The sequence below is a fragment of the Xiphophorus hellerii genome, chromosome 2, assembly GCF_003331165.1.
Source record: "Xiphophorus hellerii strain 12219 chromosome 2, Xiphophorus_hellerii-4.1, whole genome shotgun sequence".
Lineage (NCBI taxonomy): Eukaryota > Metazoa > Chordata > Actinopteri > Cyprinodontiformes > Poeciliidae > Xiphophorus > Xiphophorus hellerii.
Window position 1 is genome coordinate 19,574,986 of NC_045673.1, and position 20,397 is coordinate 19,595,382.

Genomic DNA, 20,397 nt, shown 5'->3' on the forward strand with positions numbered 1-20,397 from the left:
TTATTTGAGAAACCATAAAAAGTCTCATTTGAAGAAGAAATCATGAGCTACTGGCTATGACTTCTTTCACAGTTTAAAAGTGAAATAAATGGTTAAAATTGTTTTTAGAATTCCAGAAGGAATTCAATTCTGCATTTTTTCAATAAAAGAAAACAATCTCTGTATCTATTCAACCAAGCTTTCAGCGATTTTAAACACAAATGTGTTTAAATTAAATCAAAGCCATCAGTATTTCTTACTGTTGGGAACTTGTAGAAACGTAGATTTACTGAGGCCATTTAAAATTCTGAAGGGCTTTCATGCCCTCCGAGATACCTCTCTTGGTAAGTGCTATAAATAATACCACACCATCTCACTTCACTGTTATTCCAAGCTTGATGCTGTTCTACCTTAATGTACAATGTACTTAATGTACTACCTTAATGCATTTTCAGTTTAAATATGATTAGCCTCTCGAAAGGAAAAGAAAACCCTCTCTGTTCCTTTAGTAATCTTTTCAGGATTCCAGTGATGATTGTTGATAGTATGTGTGTGCTAACAAAAAACAGAAAATAGATCTCTTCCAACCAGATGCTGCTTTTTCATAAGTTTCAAGATGATCTATTTCATTTTCTGTGACAGTTTTTAATATGTTTTTTAGGTGTTTTATGTTTGGAAGCTTGATTAAAAACTATAAATGCCAGCATAATCAGTAATACATTTTCAATTTATTTTACCCTATTTTATTAAATTATAACAATGACTGTCCAGTGCTCCTTAATAAAATGTAAAATGTAGCAGGGTCTGGCAAAACGGATGCACAAGCAGGCATACAGATAAACAATTGTGTACATGCACACTTTGACCCAAGGGCTGACTTAAACTATCATGCATGTACAGTATTTGGATTATGAGAGGAATAACCAATTTAATGCACAAAGAAACAGCAGAAAGACCCTAGTTAAGGATTTGAACTCAGCACCTTCTTGCTGCTAGGCAACAGTCCCAACAGCAGCACCACTTTGCAAAAGGAAAAAAAAACAAAAAAACTTTTGGGACATTACTCCAGAAAAAAACAAACAAAAATACTAATAAATGTTTTCCGGTGCTTTTGCAGACTGTCCATTTCACACCCCTCATACAAAAGCTAAAAAACAAACAAAAGCGATTTTAACTCTTAATTTTTCATTATAAATGAAATTCTATTTTAATATTTATATATGTAGTGAGATAAGACAGCAGACATCCGTTTTAGATTGAACTTTTAGATTTAGTTTTACTTTTGCCAAAAAGCAAACAGAACACTGCCACATATGAGAATGATATATAATCATGTAATGAGGGTTCTTGTTTGCCTTAACAGATTCCTCTGAAGAAAACATAATATGGAATAGAACCAGGTAAGCATTCAAGATAAGTCTGGGCTTCCAACAACAGAGCAGAGGATGCATTTCCTAGTAGTAATAAACCTAGTTAGACTAATAGATTGCAAAGACAAATTTTCCTTCAAGTTAATTGCCAAGCACCATACACAGATTGATATTTGCTAACCTTAATTGGTGGATTAATTGGAGGGTAAAAAAGTAATATAAACATTGAAAAACCAGGGGAAGAGGTGTAGGGCTCAACAGTAAGAGGTTAGGGCATGAGACAAATTAGGAAGTGTTCATTTTCACTAATAACTCTTAAAAAAGCTGCTTTCTAGGAAAGTGGGTCACTAAAAGCAACAAAATATTAGTAAGCAGAAGACTTCTTTGGTAAATGCAATCTTGTGTGAGGGTTTCTAAGAAATGAGTCACAGTGGAAGTAAAAAATTATGACATTTGAATTTCAAAATAATCATGCCTGCAAGAGATGATAAAGGAAGTAGGTGAAGTGAGTAGCAGCTATTATTTCTCAAACATTTACTGTTAACATCCATCAGCTCATCATCTTTGTTTCATTTTAGACCTCCTCCATCCACATACTGAGACCCACACATAAAAAAGCATATATGCGAAACCCTGCCTGATTGGCAGTCATGAAAGAGCATAAAGAATTAATTACTCCGGGAGAAATGGGGAGGCAGCTGCTGTCTAGTTAGTATTGATTTGTCTCTGCTGAGTGTCATCATCGCCAATCTGACTAATGATGTCCAACACATACAAATGCACAAAGAAGCTCTCAGTTTCATGTCTTTCTTACAGGATTTAAATTTACCCATCACCATCCTTGTCCAGGTTTGCACAACCTTTTAGGACTTTTTTTTAATCAGAACTTGTCACTCTTTTTTTTAATAGATTCCCACAGGTAAGTTCACTTCCTCTTATCCACCAAAAATGGTCCTCCAACCCATTTTTGTGCTTCTGCTTCTAAGCCTCTTTTTCAATATAGTTCATGATATGGCTGCAAAGATGATTTGGTCTTTAAGCCATTGTTGCACCCTGTAAATCCTGCAACAGTTCATGCTTACACATGATCTGGGAAGCTGCAGTATGAAAGCACCACTGATGGCTAAGGCTAAGCAGGATCAACTTCAACCCGTGCTGCATTATTTATTTCCCACATGACATTGATGCAAGATGAAGGAATCCCAGGCCCAACTTTCTCCAAGAAACTGTAGCCTTCTTCTCATATGTTACACTTCAGCTATGGAATTGTATAGTGATGCGTTGAAATGTTTTACTAGCAGCTGTAGAGAAAATGGTTGCTTTTCTTTTTATTGTAATTAGTAAAAACTAAAATACTGTGAAACCGCTGAATTTTTGCTCAAGGTTAACTGTGAGACTCTCACACTGGTTCTTGCCTAATGGGCCAGGATAAGTTAATAAGCAGTGGAATAATAAATCTTGCCAGTGTCTTACTCTTTGATAAATTGTAACATTTTGAGTTGTGGAACAATGTGTACGTTATATATTATGTATATAGTCTGAGTTGCTCCCTCTCATTAGGATATGTTTTTGTTTTCATGCCACAGCGGTTTTGCTTCCGTCACTTAGGCAGCATTGTTAATAATTTGTGGCGTTTTTTGTGCATTTGAACAAATAATGAAAGTTTTTTTGTTGTTCATCGCATTCCACATCATTTGCAAGTGTAGCATATCAGATTATGAATTTATGATACAGGTTCCTACAGTGCTTGAAGCATTTTAAAAATCACTAAAAAGTGGGCCAGCTGTGAAAATGGGTTTCATGGTAGAATTACACACAAATCAATGAAAGTATTTCTCTCATAGATACTTTTCTCAGAGTTTTCTGCAGTGGCCCAGAAGAGTAAACCACTTCAACAAATCACTAAACAGAAATACAAAATCAAAAACACAATGACATTAAATAAGCACAATTACAAGTTAAGAAAACCTACCATTAAGCACAATTACAAATTGAAAAAGCACAACAATATTAACAAAATGGAAGAGGAAGGAAACTGAAGACATCACTGATTGAACAACAGCACTTTTGACCGGAAATTATTCTGGCACATTTGCTCTCCCTTTGTTTAGAAGGGCAGGCAGATAGTCACAGTGCGACGTGTTGCCCAAACTGTGAAAAAGAACGAAGCTGAGCTTTGCAGCATGGTCAGACTCAAAATATTCTTGTATAGCGGGAGATACGTTCTTCTTACTCTTCATCTTTTCTATAATGTTGGATTGGAAACAACTTCAAGGTCCATACCGCCACCTATTGTACATGAGTTTGAAGCAGCATTAACTCGCATCGAAGATAAATAAGTAGCGCTTTCTGTAGCTGTGTTTGGATCAATAGTTACATTCTTATTTTCAACAAATGTGCCAACGCCAGATTAACTTCCGGTTCTAAAGCCAAAAGTGGAATCATCCAATCAGTGATGTCTTAGGTTTCCCACTGGGAAATACCTTTTCAATTTTGTTAATGTTGTGTTTTGCTCATTTGTAGTTGTGCTTAGTCAATGGCCTTGTAATTTCTTAATTACAAGGCCAAACTTGGCCAAATTACGAGGCTAAATTTTGTTCCCAAGTACAAATTTCCTAATTTGTTAGGAAAACTAACTACAAATTAGTTTTCCTAATTTGAAGTCATGCTTGGTCAATGTTGTGTTTTTGAATATGTTCTGTTTTTTGATTTGTAGTTGTGTTTAGTGATTTGTCGATGTGGTTTGCACTTCAGGGTCACTGCAGTTTCGGCTCTGCATGAACCCTATGTGTCCAAAAAACAAGAAATGCTAAACAAACATCTTTTGTTGTTTAATGTTTATACTTAAATACTTTTTGTAACCATCCTGAAATCAGTGTTAGTATCTGTTAAATGGTTAATCTGTTTTGAAACTTATTACACACCATTATTTGGTCATTCAGAAAATGAAGTTAATGTGAGGCAATATTACAAGAATCACACTGAAGTAGTTTTGATTGATCTCTCATGGTGTGACTGGACTACAGGAGCTGACATACTATGGGGCTAATGGTTTGAATTATTAATATGGTTATTATAGCTGTGTCCACTGTTAGGTTTCAAAATGTTATTTTCTAATTAAAAACAGATCATTAGCAGAAAAATAACTAACGCTTCTCCAGTCTTTTATCAAACTTTGTGTTATGAAGCAAACTGTCCGTTATACTTAATGGATGCCAGACATTTAATCTCTTTCCACATATGGGAAAGGTCAGTGTTTGAGATCCTAGCTGAGATTTGCTTACAAGAACTGCTTCTGCATTGTCAAGTTGCACTCTAAGAGCTTGCTAATGCCTAGTTTGGATCTAGCCAGGTTGTTTGCGTCTCCATCGCAGTCTGTTCCTTATTATTTTGAGTGTAAATATGGGCAGGAACATGAAAAGGCAGGCTGTGAGCGCGCAGGAGCTGCGGTCAACTCTCCAATGATGTTGCTTTGAGGTTGTGCTTTTGATGAATACAAACAAAACCCAGATATCACATTTTGTCTTAAAGGCAAACAGCCCAAAGTCTGAAGTAGTTATGATTTAAGAAGCCTAAAATGTTGTTGCCCATCATCCTCAATCTGGGTGTAATCATGGCTAACTCAAATAAACCCAGATATTTAATTTGTCTTAAAGAAATTCATTGGCAGCCCAAACTTAAAACAACTAAGATTCGCTGATTAATTTGCTACATGTAAAAGTCTATATTTATTGTGGTATCCATTTCTGGTGTTCAGCAGAAAAAGGCAACTCTAACCAAACCGTGTCTCGCTTCTTCATTGCGTGCCCATTCTTTAGAAGAACTGGGCACAATATCATGGTCATTCTGCTCCAAAATTTGACTTATGTGATCACAATTACTCTCCTGCACACTGAGTAACTCTGCGATTGCAGACGCTTCACCCGCCGTTCCACTGCAGTTGTTGAAATAATGTTGGAGTTTGCAAGGTCCAGCTTTTGCTCATGCAGTGACGTAAATCATGGGTCAATCAATGAATGCAGTCTGCTGTCAATATATGGCTTGGCACGGCTTGTACTACCCCTGAACTGACTATGAAAAACGGTGAAGAGGATCTGCTAATGGAGACAAATTTGGGTGGAACGGTCTTTGAGAGAACCAGGTAAGACCACACCTGTGGAAAGTCGGCAAATGAGGTTTACAAGGTTGCTTACTAAAATATTTGTCTCTATCTCAGCTCACAGAAATTTGAGACATGTTTTTGCATCTCATTTTTCTGTGTATTTGAGTTTTGAGTTTTTAGGCTTTAAAATCCATACGACATCACCTTTGAGCTTAGTCATAACCTAATTTAATCCTTGACAAAAAATTCACTCATTCTAATTTTGAGACAGTTGTTGGCAATTTCACTCCACTGTCACTCTGCTATTGAACATTTTGTACCCACCATGCATCAATTTGAACCCACCATGCATCAATTTGTACCCACAAGGGAGATGTTTCACAATCGTTCTGGCAATGATATTTGTAATCTATTTATAGCTTCTTTGTTTCAACACACAAAAACCCATCAACAGGATGTCATTTAGTTTATTCTGGCTTTAATAATAGAGGGCAAGTATCACTTAAATATTACGGGACTGGAATACTTTAAATGAGGATCATATACATAGTAATAGAAAAAAAGGGCTAAATCTTCACTAAAATAAAAAGTTGGTATAAAATGGCAACTAACATAAAATGTAGATATGAATTGGCCAAGCATCAGACTAACCCAGAATTTCTTAGTACCAGAAAGAAATAAGAGTAAATTTGTTTTTGGGATTGCCTTCTTATAAAACAAAACCTTCCCATCACATTCTTTTCTTCAGATGTCTATGCAACAAGATATTTGTATAGCATATGATTCCAAATTAATATAATATGGTAATAATCATAGAAATAACAAAAAAACAAGGAATACCTAGCTAAACTACAAAAGATTTATAATGCCTGACAAGAAGCCGAAAAAAAAATCCAAACTTGAACAACATTTGGATTCAGAAAGCCAAATCTCAACAGCAAGAGTGCATCATTGATCACAGCAGGACTTCCTCCCATGAATATTTAGTTAGTCCTTCTTCTGAAACTGAGGGAATATCATTCTAAAAACTGAGCTTTCAGAACCTCCTTCCTTTATGAGGTAGCAATAAGGATAAAAAAGTGGGGCACAGGAGCCTCTGAAATGTGTCTTTGTTAAGAATAAAAGCTTACCTGTTATTTCCTCAGAATAAAGCCCTTTGGCATATCCAGGGAACACAAAGTTTAGTATAGTTGACTGAAAAGGTGTCGATTGAAAGTCGTGGCTTATTCTTCCTACCCTCTTTTTGTGTCAAATACAACTTCAATACCAGTGAATTAAATATACATGAAGGAAAAAATATTATTTTTAAAAAATAGTTCACTACAGATTCAAACATTCATTATTTTATGTTTGCTAGTTTTGATTTATTAAATTTTTTTTATTCTTAAGGACTCATCAAACTTTCTTGAAATACGAGAAACACTAATAGTGGTAATGTTTTGTACAGTATATTAGTTGAATAGTTTTTAAAAATTCTAATAAAAAAAATCTTTAAATTCCTAAATAGTAGATTAATTCATTCTTCAGGGTTATCATTTTCACTGGTTTAATAATTCTAATGGCTCTCTCTTGTGACAGTTGAACATGTACTGTTTAGTTTTGTTGTGTGGTTTCCCCCAAATCCCCTAGCAGAAATAAAAGGGAACAGTACAGCACAGAAACCTTTCATCTAGGTCAGAGCGTTAAAATACTACTTGTTCACTTTGTTGTTGTTTCACAGAATCTCATTCTAGCTGAAGGGATAGGGTTAAACCCTAAACACCACTTTTCAAACAGATTCACAACACAAGTATAAGTAATTTTAAACTGTAAGAAATACTAACTTGTTTTTGGTCACTAAATCCAAAAACCCTTCATTTAACTTATCAAGTTATAATCCAGCTATTATTTGCACAACCACAGACCACACAATTGATATTTCATAGTCTGAGAACTATGATCATGGATCAATGAAACACTTCAGTAATAGACCTGGAAACACTGGATACACATAGGAATCTAATTATTGCAATAATTGTAATAATTATAAAACTAGCAACACTCTATTTAGATTCCTGTTTTTATTAACTTTTGCTGTTTGATGATATGTGACACAAAAGGCAAATGCAAGTAAGAATTAAAACTTAGGGAGAGCTAAACAGTCCTGAAGTCAGTGTTGTGTTTATTGTTTCCCCCCCACCGTACACAATGATTAATGGTGGAGCAGAGCAAAATGTAGAAATCCCTGTCCTACTTTCTGTGAATTATATACATCTTAGTTACTGGCAGAAGCATCCTACTGAATCCAAGAGCGGAGGTCAGTCATTTCTTTATTTAATCTCAGCAGCACTCCCTTTCCCAGAAGTTTAAGTACTGAAAGTAAGCAGATGGCTTTCATGGTGCCAGAGGCATTCTAAAATTCATGACAATTGTACAGATCTTATGGTCTGTGACAAGAATTTCATTTTTTTCCTCCATGGAGTGTACATTTTTAAAACAGTGCACACTTTACCACAAAGACACATTCAAAAAATTGGAAGATATTTTCATAGATCTTCTAAAGTGATATTTGTACTCCCATTCCCAGTAAATGCTCCCTCAGAATCATTTAGTTGGATATTAAAGTCTAATGCTGTCGTGCTCAGATATGCTATTCTTTTCAAACCCTGGCTTTTTTTAGTTATACATTGGAAAGAAGAGAGAAGGAAGAACACTTCGACCCTCTTTAAGGGCTTCCTGGAAGACAGAGAAATCCTTCAACCTTCTCCTAAAAGTAATCTACCGATGAATCATACGCATTCTAACAAATAGTAATATAAATCAGCAAAGAGTGCCACTTTAGGTGAAAGATAAGAGAGCAGATTGAACAGAAATCCATGTTTAGTGGAGGTGCTAAAGCAATTATTCTGGAAGCACATATGGAAAAGCATCGGTGAACACAACCACAGCACCCACAGGAATGTGCCGTCATCTTAAACTTGCTGAGCAAACACACTTTTACAGCAGCAGCACCGTCCATCAAATCCACTGGGCTTCACACAATATCACCTAGCAGGTGCCATTAAACACATCTGAAGAGGCAGGAAGATGCTTTCCATTGGGACGAACCGTATATAAGCCGTTCAGTTCCTATCCGTAGGGCTTTCAGCTGTGACTTCTGTACATATGGCAGCAAAATCACCACTGGCCCTATCACACTTTGGATAGAAACATTCAAATTAAACTTCAAGCTGTTCAGGCGTATAATGCACAAGTGCAACTGATAAATTTCCATAAAAAAAAAAAAAAAAAAAAAAGTTTCCTGCATTGTGGAAGCACTGAAACAGACTTGCTCCATCTGATCTGCTTTTTGTGGAAACCCTTAAATATTCTCACACATGGGTATATGTGATAAAAATGTCATAATACCACCCACCCAGGACACACAAAGTGACAGGACCAAGCAAAGGCAGAGCTGGGATCAAAGGGAAATCTTACACCTCCTCTATAATCCAGCTGAGTAACAGAACTGTTTTTGCATCAGCTCAGGTACACATGGCCATGAGTCAGGCTCATATTTTCAGATTGCTCAAACGCCTGGAAAAACACATGAAAAACTAAAGACAAAAGAATTTCTGTACATTTAAAGCCAACATTATTCATACTTTTCACAGATTAGGTTGAACAAAATTCTGACGGGAAATAATATTAATGTTTTGGAATCCCAAATTGATAAACAAGTAGCTAAAGGTGACGGGGAAAGCAAGGTGGATATCACATCACCTTACGCACATCCACTTCACGGTGTTAAGAATTGGGCCATTATTAGATTATCACTGTACTACAAAGTAGATTAAATGTATCCAAGTATAGTTTTTAACTAAAAATTCCAGATTTCCAGCACACTTTATATAAAGCTTAATAGACACATTGTGCTTAGCTTCCAGCTGTAGTTTCACAACAGTGTTCTCTTCGGAGTGATAAGTAGCATTCTTTAAGCTTCCAAACCTTGGCTGTCCAAGTGTTTCTATGACTACAAATATTTCCAAACGCTTTGTTGAAAGTAAAGAAAAACTTTTGTTTCACTTCTTTCATCCGACTGACAGGCAGTGTGAACCAACCGATGGGGAATAAGTTCAGAAAAAGCTCAAATGGGTTAAGATGCTTTTTGAAATGGAGATGGGATTTTCCCTGCATTGTACATCTCATTAAAAAGGACTTTAAGCTATAGTAATGATATGGTGGAAAACGATGGCAGTTTTTGAAATCTCAGTGTTTACTGATGTTCGTAACCAGTTTAAGCATACATACTACACAGCACTCGGGTTTCATGTAATTTATGCTAAAAAGTATTTAGTCTTTAGTGTTTTGGGACACTTTAAAAGACACAGGTAAAATTGAAGTTAAATATTAAGGTAAATACCCCAGCTCCACATGGATCATTCTTTCCTATTTACATGAAAACAATTTTTCAATTTGTAATTCACACAGTTTCTTAGTTAGAGGCGCCACTCGAGGCTGAGACTTTCAATATCCTTTGATATTTGGGTCTGCCTTGAGAAATCTTTCTTGGCAAATTGAACACTGTAATTAGGACACACAGAGGCCTTTGCAGAATGTACTTTTTTTTTTCTCAACTCTAAGATTTGGTTCTTTTGCTCAAACCTGGCAAGCAAAGCTAAAAATCTTGAGAAAAAAGGAGCAAAGAGAATCAAGATTTTAAAACCTGTGAAAGATCTGGCAGGATTGCATTCCTGCGAATACATATACCATATGGTCAATCCAGTTGATATTTTAACTCAGAAAATAATTTAAACAGTTTGAAGAAAATACAACTCAAAGTTTTAGACATTTCTATAATTAAATCTCGCCTTTCTCAGTTTTTTTTTTTTTCTTTGTTTATTAAGGTCAACTTATTAAGTATAAAAATAAAGCTAAAATATGAAACTATTTTTACAGGATGTTTTGTGCAAAGTCTTGTCACAAATAAGATCTAAGTTTAACAAGCTTTTTATTGTTTCTTTTGTTTGTTTTTTAATTGTTTCAAGTCTGATCTGAATTGGCCTGCAAGTGCACAAACAATACACTGTTTTTTACTAAACAAAAAATATTTGGCTCCGTTGGTAAGAATTAAACTGTTTCACCCAACAACGTTAGGTCTAACGCAGAGTCTCCTGTTACTGAGTAAAGCATATAAAGGGTAATGTAAGTAAATCCAATGGCAATTAATCACAAGCAGTCTAGACTAAAAATTGATTGTTTCGAAGGAATGATTAATTCCAAATATGGACCCTGTCAACAGCAGGCCTTGAATTATGATGGTGATGTGGCTAATGAACAGAGGGCAGTGACAAAACACGAACAATTTGCCAGCCGGATCAAATTTAGTTACCTTAGGAACCTTGTCCTTGGGCTCATTACAACATCAGCCAAATATGTGGCATTATTGATCGCAGAAGGGAAATTATGTTTTATGTCAGACCAGTTTAGGGAATACAGATGGATTCAGGGAAACAACAGTAACTACTGTATAATCAAAGATCAACCTAAGATTGGTGTTGGTAGGAACAGAAAAAGGCCTAGATCAGCCACTGGAAGTAGGAGACTCCTCAAAAGTTAATACAATGCTTTACTCTGTGGGATTATAAGTTGGTCTGCCTTTCTATCGTCAAATTTAAAACTCGTATTTTCTGTCCCATAATGCAACTCAGCACTACTGCACAGTCTTTTATTTAGCATCCTCAACACAAATGGCTCATAAGGGGAAAGAACAGGAATGCTGCATGCTCCGTTATGAACTTCAATGTACAATGTGGTGAAAACACACTTGGCCCCTTACATATACTATCTTTTATTTTTTGCTCGTTTTTTTGTCACATTTAATTGTTTAAGCTAATTTTAAAAAATTAAGATGAGACATAAACAGCCTGAGTAAACAAAACATGCATTTTTCAAATAATGATTTTATTTTAGAAAGGATGAAAAACAACCCGAATGAAACTATGCAAAAACGTAAATGCCCCAAAACAAAAACAATTCCAGCCACTGTTTGCCACAAGTGGCAATGAATCTTTGGCACAGCTGTGGGTAAATCTCATCTTTCTCTTCTTTGCAGAATGTTTTAATTTAGCCAGACTGGAAGATTTATAAGCTTAAACTGCCTTTTTAAGAACTTGCCACCTATGTTGTACAGGATTTTCCCCAACCGATATTTGTCAGTCTAACGAATGACGATGGGTACGCAGGTGAAATTTGGACTTCTTTTTTGCTTGGGATCCGGGGGGAAAACAATGTAAACATGCACGGACTGACCTTGCCATTCACAAAAGTCCAAAAACTTTAGTTGCCAAGAAAAAAGAAAAAAAAAAAGGAAAAAGTTGCCTATTTAGGATTGTTTTAGCTTCAAAACAGGATCAGAGGTAAACCGCGGGCTTTGGTTTGCCGCTTTCGCAGTTTCAAAGGACTCAAACCATCGTTTATACAGAAAAGGCTAAAAAGGTTTTTCATAAGATAAAAGAGGTCCGATTTCTAATTTATTGAAATTCATGGTTCATTATTTAAATCAAATAATAAAGGACATATCTGATTTTATTTAGTGCTTTATTATGTAGTGATTCATAAATAATTTTCTTTAACTTGGTCTTAGTACCAGTTACAAATATACAGGTACATTAATGGTGTTGTCTCTTTACCCTCTCTTGCTTTCACTGTCATAACTGTTTAATCCAAACTGGCAGAATAAGTTCCTTGCTTTCCAATTAGTCCAATATCTACCATTATTCTCATTCTCCTTTTCCCCACAATGCATTGTCTGCTGCTGCTTCTAATCTTTCACCTCTTTGTACATTTTTCACATTTTTTTCACCCCACTTTCCACACTGTCTTGTAACCTTAGCAACAGGTAGAGGGTTTGGTTCTTAACATGTCAAGGTAGAAAAAAAAAATTAATTAATTAATTGGGGGTGAGAGTACAGGGGATAAAAATAAGTAGAGCAATTAGAAGAAAAGCTAGAGAAACATACAATTGGAGCAATGCTCACTTTTAGAAATATGTATATAGTAGTGTGGTCAGAAAAGGAAGAGAAAGTTTTTTTCTAGGATGTCCAGAATTTGCATAGGTACAAACAATGCCTTTCTTTTCTCTTCCCCTGAAGCAGAGTGATACATTCACTCATGTGGTTTCTAAAATGGTACCAGAAAGGCTGGTGCCTAATCCAGTTATCGATAGTCAAAGCATGGTCAACCACATCAACCACAAAGTAACCATCCACACAAAACAGAACCCCCTCAGGGCAGTTTAGTCTGACCACAGGATTCCCTACCAATTTCTCTTTCAAAATTCATCACTATCCCACACATTGTAGGTTAAAAAACCAACATTGTGGACATTTAAGTACAACACATTTTGAAAAATGATTAACTATCTTTATATTCCAAAAAGGGGCATAAGCAACAGTGATAACAAAAATGCTGAGAGTTTGAAGCAAAGCTTCAACTAAGAGATTGATGGTTAGGATGATCTTAACATTGGCTGTGAGCCACAATCATCAGATTTAACTGGAAGAATAGCTGGAGTTACATCATACAAACATGCAGAAAGACTACATTTAAAATATACAGCCCTGCACCTCTGCTGCTATTCCATAACTCTATTACCTGTGCCACTATGCTGCCAGGATTATTCAAACGATTATTTTATTTGGTTTGTTAAGTTACTTAAAAATTATAAAGAAAAAAATAATAATCCAGTGTTAGGAAATGTGAAATTTAGTGAAAAAGGTCACAAACTATTTCTTGATAATGTCAAGTAGTTGAAATATTAACTCAAGAACACTAATTAATTTTGATTAGAAATTGAAGGCTGATTCTAAAGTAAATCCGTGCAGCCACCCATCTGTACTCAGCATATTACAAGTAAAAACCACAGAGCCCAGTGTTGCTTTGAAAAATCATCAAGCTGTAAACTGCTAAATTTGTGATATTTCTTCTTTGAAACACAGCCTTAAGAACTATCCTTTTAGTTCTTAAGAACAAAAAAGATAGTTTTTAGTTCTTTAAGAACTAAAACCTTCATTGTAGGTTTTGTTAGGATGCTTGTGAGACCTTTTTTGCTTTCTAAATGCTGATTGACTCAAGAAATAATCTGGCTGGAGTTATTGTTGGACTTCCTCAAACACTTCAGTTCTAATAACATTACTGAAAATGTATTTTAAAGAAGTCTCTAAGATGTTGAAAAGTCAATAAAAGTTACATGCATAGTTGAAAACAGTACTTGCTTAATAACAAATAAACTGTTACGAGTCACAGCTTCTCATGCATTCACCATTTCACTTGTTCTCAGTAAGAAGGTACTTTGTATCCATGACAAGGCAAATCATTTAGGATTAAACTTTTATGGTTTTTGGTGCACCACATCTTTAAAATTTCATGCCCGTGCTTTTGTGCACAATGAAGCAAAGTCAAAGCGATTTCTACCCACTTTCAGACTTGTTTGTGCACAGGAAGTTTCAACAATGAAACCATCTTTAATATTCCATGTGACATGCTGTTTTTGAATCCAGACGCGTGAACCTGTCAAACAAAGCTTGCAATCTTACTGAAGAAGGTAATTCTTTTATGTTTGTAGCAATCAGTTAGGAGTGATGCAGTTTGGTATTTTTTAAGTACTCCAGAATGTCTTTTTGCAACTGCTCTCCAATTGGTTGATATAAAATATGAACATGTTTTGTTGGTATTTCCTATGGCTGAGTCCTCTTGTACAGTGGCTGCTCTTACACAAATATTGCCCTGAGCTAGCCTTGCTTGAACACTCAGAATACACTGTGAACACAAATAAATTTTATCCATATTTTTGAGAAAAAAATGGATCCCAAATATTTTTTTTTAGCAAATCAAACCTGTTTTGATACATTTTTACATCAAAGTAAGATAATCTCAGTAAATACAAATCAGCTTCAAATTGTGATTTTATTATTAACCCTCCTGCAGCCCCAGAAAGGAGTTGAATGACCTCCGACCCACCTAAAACACTTCTGACCAAAAAGAGCACAAAGGTTCATGTCACTTTAAATTAATCTGGTCAGTCACAAGACTGTTTGAATCTCAATCAAATAACTTTAAAATATAGGAAGGGTATGACCTCTTTTATTTATTTAAACCCAAAAACCACTAACACTAGTAAGTCAGCCTAATTTTAATAAAACACTATTTCCCAACAATTTTTGACAGCAAACATATCCTTTTTTTCTGTTTGCCCCCCAGTCAATTCAAAATGTTCCTCTCACACTTACCTTTGTTTTGTATTTAATAGAAATATGTTCTTAACAAAACTTTCAGGCACCTGGCTGAATTTCTTACGCAATCATCTGTGTCACTGCATCTGTTTGACTCAGTATCTCAGAACATAATTCTTGATACGTGTGCCTCAAGTGTGTGTGCGTGTGTGTTGGCGTGCACATTTCAGAAAGAATGCAACTAAGGTTGCTGCCGATATTGGTAATGTGGCTCTATGCCAATCTCATTAGCTTAGCGTGCAGTGGGCAGTCTGCCCGGATGGGGACAGGGTGTGCGGGTGTGTGCGGGTGTTTACAGCGTCTGGGAGCATCAGTCGCTGTAAATGCTACCACTGTAGCTGATGGTTTCATATTGGTATTAAAGAAAAGGAGAGCCAATAAAGAGATACTTTGTAAGGGAGGAGAAGAAATCTGAAGACATTGCCAGAAGCGTTACAAAAAAAAAAGTGGATGAATGTGTTGTGATGTGGCAAAACAAAATGTTCAATTATAATTCCCATATTGTAACACTGGTCATTGGCGTTCCTGATACACACGAGTGCTTGTCACCGGAAACGTGTGTGTGTGTGTCTGGATTAGTAAAAGGTTGTGGATGTATAAGACAGAGAACACGCGAGCTGGAGAGGATGGAAAGTGACTGACTGTGTAATTGGTGGTCTGACATTCACTGTCTGCATGCCAACAATATCCACAAAGCTGATATAGAGAGGAAAGAAAAGAGAGGAGGTGTGATGCAATAGAAAGTGTGTGTGAGTGTGTTGGAGGTGGGGAGAATAAGGATTAAGCTAAAAATGACTTAAATAAAGAAAGAAAAATATTGATTTCTATTCATGGCTTCAGACCACTGAGTGAGTCAGTTGGTTTTCACCAGTTACATCTCGCAAACAAAGAAGAATCGTGACTCATGCTGTGTATATCAGCAGGACGTGTTTGATTTTACTATCATCATACCAAAACAAAGTTGAGGCTATTTTCTTCAGTCTTTGTGGGTTTTGTTCCCCATTTGTGTTGCTGTTATTCTTTTTGTACAAAATTTTAGCACAAAAAGGCCTTTTGAAGAGGCAAGATTATGTATTTTTCAGGCACATAGTGCAATTTATAGCACAATTAAATAGCTATTATTGTTATTAAAATACTGTACATATCAAAGATGGCTTAAATTAAATTTGACTTGGCAATATGGCATCTTGAAATTGGTCCTCCGTCTCCTTAAAAAACTCCTCTTTACGACACTCCACCTTCAGCGTGTCATCACAACATGATCCCTCTAATTAAGGATCTGACATTTTTTACCAGCGTTTCACTGAGAAGTAGCTTGTATTATGAGCTCAACAGATGTGTGCAGTTCTAGCAAGTGTTTGCTATTGCCGTGGTTGCTAGTCTGAAGGAACTAAGTGGGGGAGCCATGGGAGACGGCGGCTCTGTGAGGTTGAAGCTCAGCTTGGAAATTGCAGCTCTGAGTAGGAGCTTTATGGAAATTATTGGCTCATGTACGTTAGGCTATTGCTATTTGATGCCAATTATTTTATCACTTCATTTCATGATGCCTTAATTATGTGTTTTAATCAATCATTGCTTTTGAAGCTTAATTTAAAACAATCTCACTTGTGTAATTTCCTTTCTCTCAATTTTCTATGCATCTTAATGTATTTTACAAATTTCACTTGAATTATTTTATGTATTTTTGTTGTCAAACTGAAACTCACTTTGCTCAGATGCTAATTTGTTCAATATAAATAAATGCCTTAGGAGAAACATTAACTTACACAACCCATACGTACTTATTCATTATCCCTCCTTTTAGTTAATAGTACAACGCATTCATTAATCCATCTACTCATCCAAGGGACAGGTGCTCTCATTTAAATTTCTGGAAGCCAAGCCAAGGATTTGGACAGAGGCCGAATGCGGTGCGATGACCGTGATGGCGTGCAGGAGAAGGGATGATGGGATAATTGATTGTTTAATTAACCACTTAACTTAAATCAACTTAATTAAGTCACAAACCACACCTGTGGAAACACCTGCTTTGTGTGCATTCAGAATCCTGGCTCAGACAGACTTCTAATTCAAGGAAAGCAGCGGAAAGAGCATTCCAGGCTCTCCAACTAATACCTTAGTGGGGTGAAATTTAATATGTCACATCAACTGTGTTAATCCATGTAATATGTAGTTATTTATAGTTAATATATAGCAAACTCATAGGATTACACAGAGAGGGTGAATAACCTGTGCAACTATCCAAAAAGAAGTTGTTCAGTCTTGGCAGAGTAAGTGCATCTTAGGAACTGATCAGGAAAACAAACATTTTTACAAACAACGCACATTAATTGGCCATTTCTAGTGCTTTATTTGACTCCTGAATGCCCGGCTGAAACCAATGGCAGTTGAAACAATTAAAAACAACATTAAGATGCAATAAAACTCCCCATTAAAGCAAATGTGAATGAATTCCTTTCAAATAACACTCAGGCGCGAGTAGCAGTCAGTAAGTGCCTCCTAGGAGATTAATGCTGATGAAATCCTATAGAATAACATTTAGACTATTCCACACTAAAACGTCTAATTGATGCTACTATTAATTAAATAACTCCTTAGAAGCATTTAGATGATACCACGCTGATAAAGTAATCTGCAATTGATAGGGTCACTATGCTGTAAAGAGGAGCAGAAGTGTTTGGAAGAGAAATAATGTATTGTAGATGGATTTATAAAACAGTTGCATGTGATTAAGAAAGAAAGTATTATTAGGGCATATGTGACAATTAGTCAACTTTAGTGTGAACATATTTAACTGAGGGAGAATCTAAGGAACTAAATGTACTTTTTATACTATTAGCTGTTCATATGAGAACCTTCAAGTGTAAAGCTTTATCTCCTAATTTTGTCTGAATGCCACATTTCCTGTGGTTGAAGTGTTAGAAAACTGTTGCTAATTCCCAGATCCAACAGCTTATGGAGGAACATAGGCATTTATTTTGGGCTGTGAACTATGGAGTTAAATATCTCTCCGGCACTTTAGCTGCTAGGCGCTTAACTGTGTTCACAGCTAGGCGCTAACTATGCCTGTTTGCTGTTTGGAACTGCAAATAGTGAACGTATTTGTTCAAAATAGCAGCCTGTTGCAGTCCCACATTTTTATGACCATTCACACTAGCACTTGGGACAAAAAATGAAACGGTTAACATCAATTACATTGTGGTTTTTGTCTTCAGTAGGGAAAAAATTAATTTTGCATTCATGTCTGGATCAGACGGCAGCGGTAGCAGCATGCAAGTATATAAACGATTTTTTGCTACTGCTTCTTTAATGATGGAAGTCGGACGATACAAATTTTTCTACATTTTGTAAATGCAGGTTTTTTTCACAGGTAAAAAAAAAATCCCTGCTGTCTCTTTTGGTATATTTTGCTTTTTGGGCTTTGTTTATAGGCATTTGGGATGTGACTGAAAGGGCTCAGTTTCAGCCAAACAACATTTAGTGTCATGCTATGGTTCAAGTCCAGAGAGCAGAGTCTTGGTACTGATAACAGATTTGCAGCTAATTTTTTATCTGGTGAAGAAGATTTGACCTGTTTTTTAATCTGTCATTATGATCACTACCATAGGATATTTAAACTCAGTTAGTGGAATAACTGAAACACAGCGTAATAAATAAGCCTGTATCCATCCAAAAAACTTCCATTAGTCCAGTAGGAGCAACAAGTCCAGAAGGAACCCAGACATCCTTCTCCTGAGGACCTTTCATTGTCACATGCCTGAACCACAAGAGCAGTGGCTCTAGTCTGAGCTACCCCAGTATTGGCAAGTCTCACTCTAACTGGTTAATGTCTGGTTCGGTTCTATCCCAGTTCTTAGCCTCTCCATTACAGTCTGTTCCTCACTGGTGTGTGTGGGCGTGTGACTATGGGAATGCTAGTGGACAGATAATCAAGCTCATCTGTTTCAGAGAAAGACTGACCCCATCTGGAAGAAGGTGGAGCGGTCCACCTTTTTCTGGTTAAGAAACCATGGCCTAAGAGAAAATGACTTTCACATTCCCTCACCTTAAATTGTTTAAGAGAATTATGTTGAGTTTGTCATATAATGCAGTTCTTAAATTCACTCAAATTTGGATAAATTAACATTTTTAGCAGAGTCTTTAGCTGATCGCTTGAGTATCTACTTGACCACGAATACACAATAGCTACACCAGAAAGTTTAATAATCTTTTCTTTCTTTGTCCTTTCAGACATAAAAGCATTATGACTTGGCTACAGTCTACATGCAGTAACAAATGTGAATTTCTAAATAAAGAAAGGGCTCTTTCTTTAGCCTCAAACATCCTTCTACATGCTCACTGCCTGTAGCAGCACAGGGTGCTAGACATGAAAACCTTCTCAATTGACTGGAAGGAGGATACGGTTCCTCTAGAGGGCTTGGGGGGGAAATACATTTTACATGGATGCACAGAGACACGCACAATCAGAAAACAAGCATGCTGAAACACTTAACACTTGGACTTAAATAACCAAAACTGCTCTGCTTTGAACATTATGCCTGTCAGAGATGGCTCAGGAGATAGCAGAGGGTGCTACGGTTATGATAAGAGTGCCAAAGAGAAAGGAGGAGAAGAGAGAGAAGAAGACAGAGCAACAAAGTGTCAGATAAAGAAAAAAAATTACTTCTCTGAAGGGAAAAGATATCAAGACTCCTGTCTAATATTTTTGGCACCCGGTTGTTTCTTCCCTTTTATGACCTCAATTTCACAGCATCTTTTAAAGCATTACTTATCCCAGAAAGGTTTTGCTCAACAAGCATGCTTTTACATGGTGAGGTCTTTCTTCATCTTAATACTGCCAAATATATTCAGACCTGAGGGCTGCCCAGTACAGCCACAGTTTTCTTCCTTTCACACTTTCATTGAAGCATTCGGTGGTTGTGCTTACGGGCAAATGGAAGTGAGTGGTTCAGGCACTGCAGGGTGTCTCAGCAAACATTTTCCATGTAAAGATTTTATCACCTGTTCTTCAAAATTCACAAGTATTTCCTCACTGTGATCCACGGACTCACCATTCCTACTTACACAGATGTGCACCTTTCAAACTCTGAGTATTGGTCATGGATAATCCATTTAGCCACTGTTCTATTTTGTGAATGAATTTTTTTAAAGGCTTTAATAAGAAACACAATTTAAATTGAAGGTGATCTGACTGCCCAGAGGCTACATGATGCTTCAGAAGTGCAACCATGTTTGTAGACCCAACTTGTTTAACAGTCCCTTTCATTCTTAAAGGAACGGCAACACACATGCACACCCCACCCAAGGGCTTTTATCCCTTCCACAACAATGTATCTAGATTCAGCATTAGTAATTAGACAAAGCACAACATCTCTGTCTGATTTGAAGGTTATCCTGCAATAGTCAGCCCCGCCCACTCCTCACTACTTCACAGGGCTGCCTATTGACCAGTTCTCCGTCTAACAGGTCCGGAAAATCTCTGAGACCTGGGTATTACCCTAAAAGTACTCTACAAGAGATAATCTATTTAAACTGGTGGCGAAAGTGATTCGTCTAGCTCTAACTACCTCCAATCCAGAAGTTATGACCCTTTACAGTTAAGAAACAATCAGCTGAGTAGCCCTCGCAGCTGCATAATTCCAATAACCACTTCTGTTAACGGTAGCCCACTTTCTAAATCGTAACTTGCACTTGG

At 36.5% G+C, this 20,397-nt stretch overlaps 1 protein-coding gene across 9 annotated transcripts in view; it reads right to left on the minus strand.

Annotated features, from left to right (window-relative positions):
• Positions 1–20,397, minus strand: part of mical2b (microtubule associated monooxygenase, calponin and LIM domain containing 2b) — a 385,618-nt gene that overhangs the window by 202,565 nt on the left and 162,656 nt on the right. The gene's annotated exons all lie outside the window — the stretch shown is intronic.